This window comes from Salvelinus namaycush, chromosome 29, assembly GCF_016432855.1.
Source record: "Salvelinus namaycush isolate Seneca chromosome 29, SaNama_1.0, whole genome shotgun sequence".
NCBI classification, from domain to species: Eukaryota; Metazoa; Chordata; class Actinopteri; order Salmoniformes; family Salmonidae; genus Salvelinus; species Salvelinus namaycush.
The window spans coordinates 33431738-33447400 of record NC_052335.1 but is presented as its reverse complement, the minus strand read 5'-3'; the positions used below and the strand labels follow the sequence as shown (position 1 = coordinate 33447400).

The 15663-nt window shown below is 41.9% G+C and overlaps 1 protein-coding gene across 2 annotated transcripts in view; it reads right to left on the bottom strand.

Moving 5' to 3' along the window:
- The window catches only part of LOC120024435 (pleckstrin homology domain-containing family G member 3), a 120105-nt gene extending 108111 nt beyond the window's left edge, over positions 1–11994 (bottom strand). For both annotated transcript variants that reach the window (XM_038968672.1, XM_038968673.1), the window contains exon 1: positions 11816–11994. The gene's annotated coding sequence lies outside the window, so the exon portion shown is untranslated. The remainder of the gene's footprint in view (positions 1–11815) is intronic.
- Positions 11995–15663: the final 3669 nt, after the last annotated feature.

Genomic DNA, 15663 nt, shown 5'->3' with positions numbered 1-15663 from the left:
AATTATACTGAACAAATATATAAATGCAACAATTTCAACGATTTTCCTGAGTTACAGTTCAAACAAGACAATAAATTAAGCCCAAAGCTATGGATTTCACTTGCCCACCCACTGGGGAGCCAGGCCCTGCCAATCAGAATGAGTTTTTCCCCCACAAAAAGGGCTTTATTACAGACAGAAATACTCCTCAGTTTCATCAGCTGTCCAGGTGGCTGGTTCCAGAATATCCCGCTGGTGAAGAAGCTGGATGTGGAGGTCCTGGGCTGGCGTAGTTAAAAGTGGTCTGCGGTTTTGAGGCCGGTTGCAGTACTGCCAAATTCTCTAAAACGACGTGAGGCGGTTTATGGTAGAGAAATTAACATTAAATTATCTGGCAACAGCTCTAGTGGACATTCCTGCAGTCAGCATGCCAATTGCACGCTCCCTCAAAACTTGAGACATTTTTGGCATTGTGTTGTATGACAACTGCACATTTTAGTGTGGCCTTTTATTGTCCCCAGCGCAAGGTGCACCTGTGTAATGATAATGTTTCATAAGCTTCTTGATATACCACACCTATCAGATGGATGGGTTACCTTGGCAAAGGGGAAATGCTCACTAACAGGGATGTAAACAGATTTGTGAACAAAATTTGAGAGAAATAAGCTTTTTGTGCATATGAAACATTTCTGGGATACTTTATTTCCGCTCATGAAATATGGGACCAACACTACATGTTGGGTTTATATTTTTCAGTTTACAGTACATTCGGAAAGTATTCAGACCGCTTGACTTTACACATTTTGTTACGTTACAGCCTTACTCTAAAATGGATTCAATTGTTTCTTTTCCTCATCAATCTAGACACAATACCCCATAATGACATCACAATACCCCATAATGACAACGCAAAAACAGGTATAGAAATGTTTGCAAATTAAATTTACATAAGTATTCAAACCCTTTAACTTCTTTGGGCTAGGGGGCGGTATTTTCACATCCGGATGAAAAGTAAATTGCCTGCTACTCAGGCCCAGAAGCTAGGATATGCATATTATTAGTAGATTTGGATAGAAAACACTATGAAGTTTCTAAAACTGTTTGAATAATGTCTGAGTATAACAGAACTGATTTGGCAGGCGAAACCCCGAGCCCAATCCATCCAGGGATTATTTTTTTTTTTAGGTCAATCTGTTTTCTATGGCAAGCCCGTTTTAATAGAAATATGCTTGCAGTTCCTATCGCTTCCACTTGGTGGCAACAGTCTTTAGAAATTGGTTGATGTTTTTCCTTTGAGAAATAAAGTAGCCATTTCCTATCTGGGTGGATAGCCAAGTGTACTGTTGTGGTTGGGGCGTGCGACCTGAAGCTCGCTCCACTTTCATTTTGTCCGCTATTGAACGCAGTTTATCCCGTCTTAAATTTTATCGATTATTTACGTAAAAAAATACCTCAAGTTGGATGAGGAAAGTTGTTTGAAATGTTTGGACAAAGTTTACAGGTAACTTATTAGATGATGTGTAGTCATGTCGGGCGAGTTGGAACCAGTGTTTTTCTGAATCAAACGCGCCAAATAAATGGACATTTGAGATATAAACGACGGAATTTATCGAACAAAAGGACCATTTGTGATGTTTATGGGACATATTGGAGTGCCAACAGAAGAAGCTCTTCAAAAGGTAAGGCATGAAATATATCGTTATTTCTGAGTGTCACGTCTGGCGGGTTGAAATATGATTGTCATGTGTTTGTTTGATGGGGTGCTGTCCTCAGATAATAGCATGGTTTGCTTTCGCCGTAAAGCCTTTTTGAAATCTGACACGGTGTCTGGATTAACAAGTTAAGCTTTAATTTGGTGTATTGCACTTGTGATTGTATTGAATTTTTCTAATAATTTAATTTGAAATTTGGCACTCTGCCATTTCACCGGATGTTGTCAAATCGATCCCGTTAACGGGGTTTGATCCCTAAGAAGTTTTAAATCAGTACTTTGAAGCAGCTTTGGCAGCGATTACAGCCTCGAGTCTTCTTGGGTATGACACTACAAGCTTGTCACACCTGATTTGGAGAGTTTCTCCCATTTTTCTATGTAGATCCTCTCAAGCTCTGTCAGGTTGGATTGGGAGCGATGCTGTACAGCTATTTTCAGGTCTCTCCAGAGATGTTCGATCGGGTTCAAGTCCGGCGTCTGGTTGGGCCACTCAAGGACATTCAGAGACTTGTCCCGAAGCCACTCCTGCGTTGTCTTGGCTGTGTGCTTAGGGTCATTGTCCTGTTGGAAGGTAAACATTAGCCCCAGGTCCTGAGCATGTTTTCTTCAAGGAGTTTTGTACTTTGCTCCGTTCATCGTTCCCTCAATCCTTGACGCTGAAAAACATTCCCACATAGCATGATGCTGCCACCACCATGCTTCACCATAGGGATGGTGCCATGTTTCCTCCAAATGTATATTGGCCATATACCACACCCCCTCGGGCCTTATTGCTTAAGTATATCAGCATTGGTCTTTACGCTAGCCTGAAGAGGAAACCTCATGGTTCAACTTAGGCAGGATCAACTGATGACATTTGGGGGGACTGACAGAGCTGACCCCTCAGACACATCTGGCTGTGATTGGGAGTCCCATAGGGCGGCGCACAATTGGCCCAGCGTCGTCCGGATTTGGCCGGGGTAGGCCTTCATTGTAAATAACAATTTGTTCTTAACTGACTTGCCTAGTTAAATAAAAGGTTAAATAAAATGTTTACAATTCTCATACACCCTAAACATTCTTATAGGAACGTCTCAACTCCAACTGAGGCAAAGCCAAAATGTTGACGGTTTAGTCCAAACAAAACAAGCCAGAGGGGACAGGGATGGGAAGAGAAGGAGGACAAAGCAAGAAAAGAAGGTAGCAGTGGCAGAGCCGAAGAGCTTCAACAAAACATGCTGACTGGCTCACTTCCTGAATCCTGACAACATAACTGGTTGTAGGGTCTACGACCCATTCAATGAGTCTTTGAAATGGGTACTAATAATGAGGACCACTCTGGCAATGACCCTCATGGATGCAAGTTAGACTCTTCTAAGGGCGTTTTCACACAGTTCTGAGCTATAGTTCAAATAACTTTGATTATTTGCTACATTGTATATATTTTGGTTGGTCAGGTTGCTTTCTTGTTGCCAAATGTCAAACGAACTCAAATGCCTAGACAACCACGTGTTCAAGTCAGTTGTTTTATTGGAGGAAAATGTCTCATGCTAAATCCATTCTATGATTATCAAGAAGAATAACTTGTGTCCCAAACATCATTAGTTTTGGTCTTCCAACAACATGCGGGAGAAAACCATAGCTGTTGTAACCGCTAGTGAACAGGCTAGATTCAGTAACCTATTTCCCTGGTAGGTTATAGCGCCCTCTCCCCTAATCTGCATCAGATGCCTCAAATGTGCTGCTACTGACAAAATGTTTCAGAGATATTAAGTTAAGGAAGGCTACTGTGTGCATTTCATCAAACGCTCGCAGTCAAACAATCAATAATATTTCTCACCTGCTTTGAACCGCACCATGGTGCAAATGGAATCTTAAGCCAGCCGCACCAATGTGTCGGAGGAAACACCATACACCTGGCGACCGTGTCAGCGTGCACTGCGCCCAGCCTGCCACAGGAGTCGCTAGTGCTCGATGGGACAAGAACATCCCCTGCCGCCCAAACCCTCCCCTAACCCGGACAACGCTGGGCCAAATTGTGCACCGCCCCATGGGTCTCCCGGTCGCGGCCGGCTGCGACAGAGGCTGGACTTGAACCAGGATCTCTAGTGGCACAGCTGGCACTGATGCAGTGCCTTAGACCACTGCGCCACTCGGGAGGCCCTGTCATTGATTTTTTTTATTTATATATCCAACCACCTGTTGGCTAAAGTCTAATCTAAATTTTGAGAGCTTGTGTTTTGCCTCAAGATGGAGGCCATTCTATTTGTTGGTGTGTTTTTGGTTCATGTGTTGCTACATCTAAGACTGCTTCAGGTCTGAACATGAGAAATGGAACTGGCCAACAAACGCCTTACACGTATAATCATGATATGAGGCAGTTCATGGAATGGAACCATTTCATAATCATGAGTTCTGCTGGCAGGAGATACACATTGGCTGAGCTCATCCCTGGTGGGAAATCGTTTCGAGATTGTGAAACCTGTATTTTCTTCTGCTTAGAATGATTCTTGATAAGAACAGTTTGTTGTTTGTTTCAACATTTGGACAATTTGAGAGTCACTGACGTCATTGATGAGCAATGAAAACAGAAGACGACATGATGGAAGCAGCAAAAATTCCACACCTCAAATGAGCACAACAGACTCATTGAAGGCAGGTCTTGTTGCTTGTTATTGTCCTTTGACAAGACAAGACATGTACTAAGAAGCCTTCAACAGTTGACAAGATGTGGGTGTCTTTTTCACAAGTGCTGTGATCATTTTTAAAGGAGTGCCACGTCATTCAAACAGCACTTCACCCGACACTTAAATATTTTCCCAAAAACTGTGAACAAACCTACCTTATGCTTACGATGTAGTCTGCTTGCTTTGCATACCACTTTCTTAAAATAAAAAGTCACTATACACATGCACCACCATTCATTCAATTACCAATAACATACCTAGCTCAGAGTAAACCTGATACACAACTCCAGTCATTTAGAAGATAAATCTAATTACCAAAGATTCACTTTGGAAAGTGCACTGATGGCTCCAGCAATTATCTTGTGGGGTCCACTTAGGGCCCGTTTCCTGGACATAGTTCATGGCTGGACCTGGACTAAAAAGCACTTTGGGAGTCTCCATTCAACAAGTCCAGGACTACGCTGAATCTGTTCTGGAATTTTAAAGGCCCTTAAAAAGGGCACTCCTATTTTCTGAAGGAAGACACCCTGACGGGGATTGGCTCGCTCTCCTTTCCAAACAGGAAAGGCCTCATCCTGTAAGGGTTGAAGGGGGGTCCTTTACTACAGCTTCCTGAACAAAGCTCTCAAGAGAGAGTGGGTCATTTGAAAACCACCCAAGGCAGCATTGTTGTGCCACTGCCATCAGGCACACCTATTCTGCTATGCCTTTTGTCTTCTTACTCAATGACCCGTTCAGACTTCCAGAATGGTACTACTGTGAAGCTTGTGCTAGGATATTATTTACAAATCCTGTGAGTGGTTAAGGCAAGACCTGTGTGTGTGATAAATATATAAAAATCACACAGTACCAGTCAAGTTTGGACACAGCTACTCATCCAGTGGTGTTTCTTTATTTTTACATTGTAGAGTAATAGTGAAGACATCAAAACTATGAACTAACACATATGGAATCATGTAGTATCCAAAGAAAGTGTTAAACAAATCAAAATATATATTTTAGATATCGCAAAAACCATCAAGCGCTATGATGAAATTGGCTGTCATGAGGAATGCAACAGGAAGTTTTTTCTTTATTTAACTAGGCAAGTCAGTTAAGAACAAATACTTACTTACAATGACGACCTACCCCGGCCAAACCCTAACGACGCTTGACCAATTGTGCACGGCCCTATGAGACTCCCAAACACGGCCGTTTGTGATATAGCCTGGAATCGATCCCAGGGTCTGTAGTGACGCCTCTAGTACTGAGATGCAGTGCATTAGACCTCTGCTGCAGAGGATAAGATCATTAGAGTTAACTGCACCTCAGATAGCAGCCCAAATAAATGTTTCAAGTAACAGACATCTCAACATCAACTGTTCAGAGGGGAGTGCGTGAATCAGACCTTCATGGTTGAATTGTTGCAAAGAAACCACTACTAAATGACACCAATAAGAAGAAGAGACTTGTTTGGGCCAAGAAACACGAGCAATGGACATTAGACCGGTGGAAATCTGTCCTTTGGTCTGATGAGTCCAAATTTGAGATATGTGGGAACTCCAAGACTGTTGGAAAAGCATTCCAGGTGAAGATGGTTGAGAGAATGCTGTCATCAAGGCAAAAGGTGGCTACTTTGAAGAATCTAAAATATAGTTTGATTTAACACTTTTTTGGTTACTACATGATTCTATGTTTTATTTCATAGTGTTGATGTCTTCTCTATTATTCTACAATGTAGAAAATAGTAAAAATAAAGAAAAACCCTTGAGTAGGCGTGTCTAAACTTTTGACTGGTACTGTACACATACATATATATTAGGGGGAGTACAGTGTATACCATACTGTTGACTACAGATAGAAAATACTCATTAGATTAGAGCATCAGGAGTAACTGTCTACATAAAGCAGACTCTTCCTTGTGAGTGTATTCATAAAGCATTCCATCCCCAGTCCATTGTGTGAAATCTGAGTTGGACCGCAGGCAGACTGTAGTAAAATGGAGAATTCATGGCATGTGGACTGGGCCCAGCGGAGCATTTCAAAGCCCTCCTTCCACAAACGCAGTAGGCTTCCTGCACCACCACCATTGACTGTCCTTGTTAGAGCAGGGTTTCCTTCATTTGTGTATGTGCCGTTCGTGGTTGTAGGGTTAGCAACACACACTTGGCTATAAAGAACCTAAGCAGAAAGCTTGATAATTTACATGTCGTCATGGCAACAGTTTAGATTATTGTAAGCATGCCATGGTATAATGTCAGAGAGCAAAATACAGCCGTAGCTGTTGGACCATTACGGAGGACATTGTACTGCATTTACTAGTCAGCCATCTGTTCAAGGTAGTAGTAGTCAAACAATTGTATGTACAGACCGAAGGTCCCAGATACATGAATAGCGATGGCATGTTGACTGAGCATTATGTTCCAAACAAAGACCGTAAAAACTATACCACATGCCTCAGTTGTCCAATGAACGACAGATTGTTGACACACTGTACCGCATTGTTTTCATATTTCCATCACAGACCTTTGCCACATGTCGAGGGGGGCAGAAATTCATCGGGAGACAATCGCAGCAAATGTCAAACATGCTTTCTTTCTCCAGGGCCAGTTGCACCTGATTCACGAAGCTGCCGCTGATCAACCAGATCTCAGCAACAGGCAATATAGGACACAAATGTCTTGAGGATCATGGAGTTCTTGAGGCTTGGTGCCTTTGTAGGCCTACATGGCTCATATTTCCTCTTTTTTTTGTGCTAACGGTTTCTTTTCCCACAGGGTGGCCTTTATCTGTCTGGGATCAGAAAAATGGCGAGAATGGATTGGCACCCCAGCGTTGCGAGCCACAGGCCAGACTCCGTCATCCCAGAGAGGAACTGGGTGTGCCTACCACTGCCCCTGCCTTGACACTGCTTAGCCCGTACACATGGGACCTATTGTTGCATACTTTCCACATTCCACCACTCAGAAATGGCTTCACAATGCTAGTCCCAGCATGAGGGCATGATTGATGATTGAGGATGGCGAGAGGACAACCTTAAAGTATATTATATATACACACAGTGCATTCGGAAAGTATTCCGACCCCTTGACTTATTCCACATTTTGTTACGTTACAGCCTTACTATAAAATATATACAATTGTTTTCCCTCAATCTACACACAATACCCCATAATGACACAGCAAAAACAAGTTCAGACATTGTTGCAAATGTATAAAAAAAAAACAGATATCACATTTACATAAGTATTCAGACTCTTTACTCAGTACTTCGTTGAAGCACCTTTGGCAGCGATTACAGCATCGAGTCTTCTTGGGTATGACGCTACAAGCTTGGCACACCTGTATTTGGGGAGTTTCTCCCATTCTTCTCTGCAGATCCTCTCAAGCTCTGTCAGGTTGGATGGGGAGCGTCGCTGCACAGCTATTTTCAGGTTTCTCCAGAGATGTTCGATCGGGTTCAAGTCCGGGCTCTGCATGGGCCACTCAAGGACATTGAGACTTTTCCAAAGCCACTCCTGTGTTGTCTTGGCTGTGTGCTTAGGGTCGTTGTCCTGTTGGAAGGGGACCCTTCACCCCAGTCTGAGGTCCTGAGCACTCTGGAGCAGGTTTTTAATCAAGGAGCTCTCTGTACTTTGCTCTGTTCATCTTTCCCTTGATCCTGACTAGTCGCCCAGTCCCTACCGCTGAGGAGTGGCTTCCGTCTTGCCACTCTACCATAAAGGCCTGATTGATGGAGTGCTGTAGAGATGGTTGTCCTTCTGAAAGGTTCTCCCATCTCCACAGAGGAACTCTGAAGCTCTGTCAGAGTGACCATCGGGTTCTTGGTCACCTCCCTGACCAAGGCCCTTCTCCCCCGAATGTTCAGTTTGGCCAGGCAGCCAGCTTTAGGGAGAATCTTGGTGGTTCCAAACTTCTTCCATTTAAGAATGATGGAGGCCACTGTGTTCTTGGGGACCTTCAATGTTGCAGAAATGTTTGCTTTCCTTCTCCAGATCTGTGCCTCGACACATTCTGTCTCGGCTCTCTACGAACAATACCTTCAACATTATGACTTGGTTTTTGCCCTGACATGCCCTGTCAACTGTGGGACCTTTCATAGACAGATGTGTGCCTTTCCAAATCATGTCCAATCAATTGAATTTACCACATGTGGGCTCCAATCAAGTTGTAGAAACATCTCAAGGATGATCAATGGAAAGAGGATGCACCGGAGCTCAATTTCAAATCTCATAGCAAAGGCTCTGAATACTTATGTCTTTGATTTTCTATACATTTGCAAACATTTCTAGAAACCGTTTTTCGCTTTGTGATATTGTGTGTAGATTAATGAGGATTTTTTTATTTAAACTAATTTTAGAATAAGGCTGTAACGTAACAAAATGTGGAAAAAGTCAAGGGCTCTGACCGAATGCACTGTATTATAACATTACGAGACTGAATTCAATCAATCGCCGATAAAAGGGAAAACTGCATTGAGGTTTGACTTTGAACATTTACGCTGTATTTTAAAGGACACGTGTAGTTTCACATCCATATCCAATAAGAATGTCTGCAAGAAGAACAGCTTATGGGAGGAAGGGTTTACACCGCTGATAAAGAGCTAACATTCTGCGGTGCGGTTTTCCTTTATCTGTAACTGATTCCTTCAGCATTTCCGTGTATCGTTCCACACATTTAAATGTTGATGGAAGTCTTTCCATCTGAATAAAGAAAGATACCGTGACCTCAATTATTCTCTGTCATATGCATGTTTCCCAGTGTGGCAGTGGAAAGAGTGACTAGCCTGCTGGCAACCACATTTGTGTTGGCAAGGGCTGTATTATTTCCATGTGAACATTGCTTATAACTTCGGCCATTGATTCAACATATCTTACAATGACTCGTTGACATAAACAAACAAATTATCCCCTAACATTTTACATGTTCTCAATGCACAACAGCAAATATCTATTTGCTCAGCGGTGACAGTGTACAAAGCCCAAATAACAACCACAAGGTTGTTTCTGTTGACCAAGACACTGATAACGAGGTTTGTGATGAGATCGGTTGCTATGTTTCATTGGTCCACAAAGATATTCACAGGTCGGCTCAGGCGATATATTGTTTATACCGTATTTACAGGTGTATTTCGAAATACCGACTGTATGATTTTCCGTACCCGGGGGGGGGGGGGGGGGGGGGGCATCTCCACCTCACGGGAGGCTGCATGCTACACCACTGCTTATGATTAACTATAAGTATAACTATAAGATGTATCAAATAAATGTCATCCAGCTCAGGGTTCCAGCTATACATTTGCTTACTTGCTAGCTAAGTGGCTAGACATCAAGATTCATTTGGTGGTTACAGCAGAGACATACAATCCTCTCCTGGATCAAGATCCCTGTTGCATAAATTGTTTTGTGTGTAAATATTTTGAATAGTGCCCCTTGTGCGCACTTCTGGTATTATCATATATCTCATTATGGTACAGAAACTGTATGAAAATCTGGATACCGCCCAGCTCTATTCCCAGGCACTACATAGCTATGCAAGAAAGATATGAACATGGATGGTAATGCAGAAGGTGACTGAGGCTTGACACTGGAGGTGGCAGGAAGATGATTCTTGGTTATTAACTGTAGAATCCTTCTCAGTGTGAAAGGAACAGACATTCACAACAAATGCAGAGATTAATCGAATATGTCTGCAGGCTGTGCTGTCTGAAAGGGCATTAACCTAAGGAATGCAAGGCCTTTGGCCTATCAAAACTCATTCAGAAAGAGATAACAGACATTGAACTATCGACAACACATTACTGATTCCAAGAAAGATGTCAAAATCAGTGCCTTGCGGCCAGTGTGATTTCACAAGTGGGCACTGGGCAGCACGTGATGGTCATTTTTTCAGGTGGCCATGCTCAGGTGCAGTAGCAGGCTTAGCGGTGTTTAGAAAAGGTTGGAGTAAATCCATCTCTAGGCCAACAGAGCAATTATCCCACAGGCTGTTGTAATACAATCAGCTGATGTAAGTGGACAAATTGCCGGGTTGACTCTACAATGACGCACATACTCAAGGTGCAGGCAATGATGTATTAAATAACTTACCTTGGAGTAATCGGAGGCTGAAAATGTAGGCTAGTGAAATACTATATGGACGTATGGTAGAAAATCGCTGGAAAATATATATTTTTTTGCAAAGAAATTAATTATTCCTATTGAGAGATTTGGCCATTAAACAGGATTGATAGCACTTAGATGCGTACATGAGTCAGGCTCACAGTTTGTGATGTAGCGCTGTCTGCAACCTCAAGATCGGTGTCACCATCGGTCCAAGAGGGGATTCCCTCAAGGACAGGGGTCAAACACATTAAACATACTGCCTGCGAGCCGGAGGGTGGGTTTAGTAAAAAAGTTTAATATACTTTAAAATGACTACAACCAAATCAAAACTAGGTAGAAACGATAATGGACTTACATTTATACAGTTTCTTGACCGTGTCCAGTTCGCTAATAATCACTGAAACTAAAGCTTGACGGTCAGGGAGTATCGAAAATAGAGGACTATTGTTTGCAAATTTTGCCAGCAAGGAAACAGCAACTTTTCCTCTGTTGAACACTGAATGCGGCCCCCGGGGCAAAATGTATGCTCATGGACACGTTGCATCCTATGATAAATAAATTTATATATTTGTCCTGTTCCACATATGTACAAGTGTGTAACCTGTACATATATTTGTCCTGTTCCACATATGTACAAGTGTGTAACCTGTACAAGTGAGGTGAAATGGAAATGTGATTTTTTTTTTTTCATATCTCACTCCCCCTCCTGCGAGTGGGGTCACGGCATGGGATCAGCCATTATTGATGGTGACTAGGGTTTAGTGCCCTGCTCATGGACAGATCGACAGATTTGTTTTAACCTAGTTTGCTCAGGGATTTGAACAAGCAACCAACGCTCTAACCGTTTGACTACCTGCCATCCACTTGTAGTCTCTCTCTTTTGCATTGACAGAATGACAAGTTGTCAGTGATTAAGCTTTATGTAAGCGGTCCAACATTGGATCATTGATATACTCTTCACAACTATACACAATCAACAATAGAACAACTTTACCAACATGTTTCAGAACTATGAGAGCTGCTTTCTCAGGCATCTGAACGTGTTACTTTTAAAATGGGTCACAATGTTACCATAAAGCCTTTGTTCAACAATGGTCTTTCAGTGTTATCAGCTGATGATGACCACAGAATTGCATATTATTTGCGTTAAGCTGCCGGTTTGCTCATATACAACAACTAACACGACATTAGGCTGTTTGTCCTCCATGTCGTCAGACAGACAGATAAATAACTTTTCTAAGGAATCAGTTGTTTTTTTACAACCGACGAACGAATTCGACGAAAGGCACATTTCCGACACATCATCATACTGTATCAGCTGTAACCTTTTACATCTCATCAATTGACAGGGCTTAAAATTAACTTTTGCAACTTACCGCAGTGCTGAAAGTTTCTAAAACTTTACTGAGAACTCCTTGTGGCACGACAATGTTGCGGTTACATTCGCAGTATTATTTGACAATTTTTCAATGACCCTAAAAGTTCAAAACGTTCTTCTAATTCCGAGGAGTTTGACTACGCCTGGACAAGACGATGTAGGCCAACTGTAGTGTTTGATTCTGTCCGTACAGTGGTTTTCATGAATTTCACTGACTGGTGAACGCCGCCCCCTTTCCCCTGCGTCCCTCGTTGAACTTGTTTAAATATATATATATATTTGCATCTTCTTTTTGTCAGCATCAAAAAGACGCTGCAAATAAAGAAAACACAGTTATCGACAGAGATTTTTTTTTTTATGTTTAACAGCTAGCGTTGGATTAAAATTCACCACGATTCTTCACGGCATAATGAAATTTAAAACATGCGTCAGCAGGAAGTCATCCTTTGCTTGACATGCACGAGGCATTTTTTAAAAAGTGGGCTGGCGTGACGAGCAATACTGTAGGCTAGTGTTCGTATTGTCTCAGTCCCAAAATATGCGAAAATGGTCATGTTTATTGAAGGTGTAGGCTACGTAGGTTTGACAACACGTGTCATGTTCCCCTCAGTCAACGAGATGGTGAATGCACCCAAAGAATATCTAAATAAATGCACAGTCTGACCCCATTTTTTTTGCTTGTTTCTCTAGTTATCTAGTTTTTTTTTTATCTCACATAATCTCTAAAAGCAAGATGGTGTCATGCCACATTACATTTTATAACATATCACTATCAAATGTGTGAGAATAAAATTGAACACTGTGTTGGAATTGTTACACCTGCAAGGACTACTACTGTCCATATTGGGCATCTATCCCCGCTCCACCAGTATAAAAACCATAGATAATCTATGATAACAGCATCGCAATGTCAGACAAATAGCTGTGAGAAATAGCCTACATTAAAGCATGTCTGACTTGCATGCATACTTAACAGTTTAACTTTAGTCCGTCCCCTCGCCCCGACCCGGGCGCGAACCAGGGACCCTCTGCACACATCAACAACAGTCACCCACGAAGCATCATTACCCATCGCTCCACAAAAGCCTCGGCTCTTGCAGAGCAAGGGGAACCACTACTTCAAGGTCTCAGAGCAAGTGACGTCACCGATGGAAAGGCTATTAGCGCGCACCACCGCTAACTAGCTAGCCATTTCACATCCGTTACACATACAAATGCAACTTGCCGGCTGAGTGTGTGAGAGTGATGGATCTTGCAGTCATTCCCTCTCCCTGAGGGATTAAAAAGTATTGAACTGGTGTGAGAATGGGTGTTGAGCCAGTTTCCATTCATCCACACCCACCGCTTGTTTAGTTGTCGCATCTAGTCGTTTTTCAACTGCGGCCCTAGTCTGTCTTTTCCAGGAAGGTGAAAGATATTATCTGAACTATCTATGGTATCTCTCAATCACCTCAAACAGTTTCTGTTGGAAGGTTGGTTGATTGGCAGCTGCTGTGGGAGAATTGTGATGCATCAAATCTGTAAACATGACCTTGCGTTGACCCCTGACAGAACATCACATGACAACACAATATTTTGAACACATCATAAGAGTGTGTTTTGTGGAAAAGGGGGACACGAAAAAAGAACATTCTATAAAGTGTTGTCCTATCCCAAAGTCTGTGTTTACTTCACATCACAGATATGAAAGGACTGGAAAGATTAAGCAATATGGCAGAAACGTAACCTAGTTAAATTGTTTATACCCACACAATAATTTCATATCTGAAATGGGGGAGTCAATAGATTATCTGCATGTGACCCTTGTGGATGGGAAATTGATATGGACACTACACACTCCCCCTCCTGAATAAAGCATATACTGTTTAGCATATCATGCATACTGCGACTATTATTCTCAGGCAAGAAGGCCTACAGTCGCGTCATGTCACTGGAAGCAAGTTAAAAGCTGCCCCTTACCACAGATCTATAGCAATGATGTATATAAACCCTGGATTGCATATGCTATGTACTGGCCAATGAGAGGCTTAATGGACATATTGGGACTCCCCAGAAGGAGCAGTATTTCAATAAAATGTTTCAAGGACAAAATCACATGTACAGTACCAGATAAAAAGTTGACACATCCACTCATTCAAGGGTTTTTCTTAATTTTTTGTATATTTTCTACATTGTAGAATAATAGTGAAGATATCAAAATAATGAAATAACACATATGTAATCATGAAGTAACCAAAAAAGTGTTCAACAAATCCAAATATATTTCATATTTTAGATTCTTCAAAGTAGCCACCCTTTTCCCCAGATGACAGCTTAGCACACTCTTGCCACTCTCAACCAGCTTCATGAGGTAGTCACCTGGAATGCATTTCGATTAACAGGTGTGCATTGTTAAAAGTTCATTTGTGGAATTTCTTTCCTTAATGTGTTTATTCCAATCAGTTGTGTTGTGACAAGGTAGGGATGGTATACAGGAGATAGCCCTATTTAGTAAAAGACCAAGTCCATATTATGGTAAGAACAGCTTAAATAAGCAAAGAAAAACAACAGTCCATCATTACTTTAAGACATGAAGGTCAGTCAAATTTCAAGAACTTTGAACGTTTCTTCAAGTTCAGTCACAAAAACCATCAAGCGCTATGATGAAACTGGCTCTCATGAGGACCGCCACAGGAAAGGAAGACCCAGAGTTACCTCTGCTGAAGAGGATAAGTTTATTAGAGTTACCAGCCTCAGATTGCAGCCCAAATAAATAATTCACAGAGTTCAAGTAACAGACACATCTCAACATCAATTGTTCAGAGGAGACTGCGTGAATCAGGCCTTCATGGTCAAATTGCTGCAAAGAAACCACTAGAAAAAGACACCAATAATAAGAAGAGACTTGCTTGGGCCAAAAACACGAGCAATGGATATTAGGCTGGTGGAAATCTGTCATTTGGTCTGATGAGTCCAAATTTGAGATTTTTAGTTCCAACCGCCATGTCTTTGTGAGACGCAGAGTAGGTAAAGGGAGGATTTTTGCATGTGTGGTTCCCACCGTCAAGCATAGAGGGGTGTGATGGTGTGGGGGTGCTTTGCTGGTAACACTGTCTGGAATTTATTTAGAATTCAAGGCACACTTAACCAGCATGGCTACCACAGCATTCTGCAGCGATACGCCATCCCATCTGGTTTGCGTTTAGTGGGATTATTGTTTGTTTTTCAACAGGACAATGACCCTACGCACCTCCAGGCTATGTAAGGGCTATTGGACCAAGGAGAGTGATTGAGTGCTGCATCAGATGACCTGGTCTCCACAATCACCCGAACTCAGCCCAATTGAGATGGTTTGGGGTGATTTGGACCGCAGAGTGAAGGAAAAGCAGCCAACAAGTGCTCAGCATATGTGGGAACTCCTTCAAGACTGTTGGAAAAGCATTCCAGGTGAAGCTGGTTGAGAGAATGCCAAGTGTGTGCAAAGCTATCAAGGCAGAGTGGCTACTTTGAATAAATCTAAAATAGAGTTTGATTTAACATTTTTAGTTACTACATGAGTCCATGTGTTATTTCATAGTTTTGATGTCTTCACTATTATTCTACAATGTAGAAAATAGTAAAAATAAAGAAAAACCCTTGAATGAGTAGGTGTGTCAAAACTTTCGACTGGTACTGTAAGTATTTCTTTATTTTAATGGGGACAGTACAACATTTTATAAATAGAAAATATTTGTCAAAAAATAAATTTAGACATTAATAAATGCATTTCTATAGCTTCCAGAATCTTATTTTTTTAAATTGAGTTCCAAAATGGCTGCGCGGATTCAAAACAGTGTCCCTGTTCGTCATCTACGGTTAAAACATATC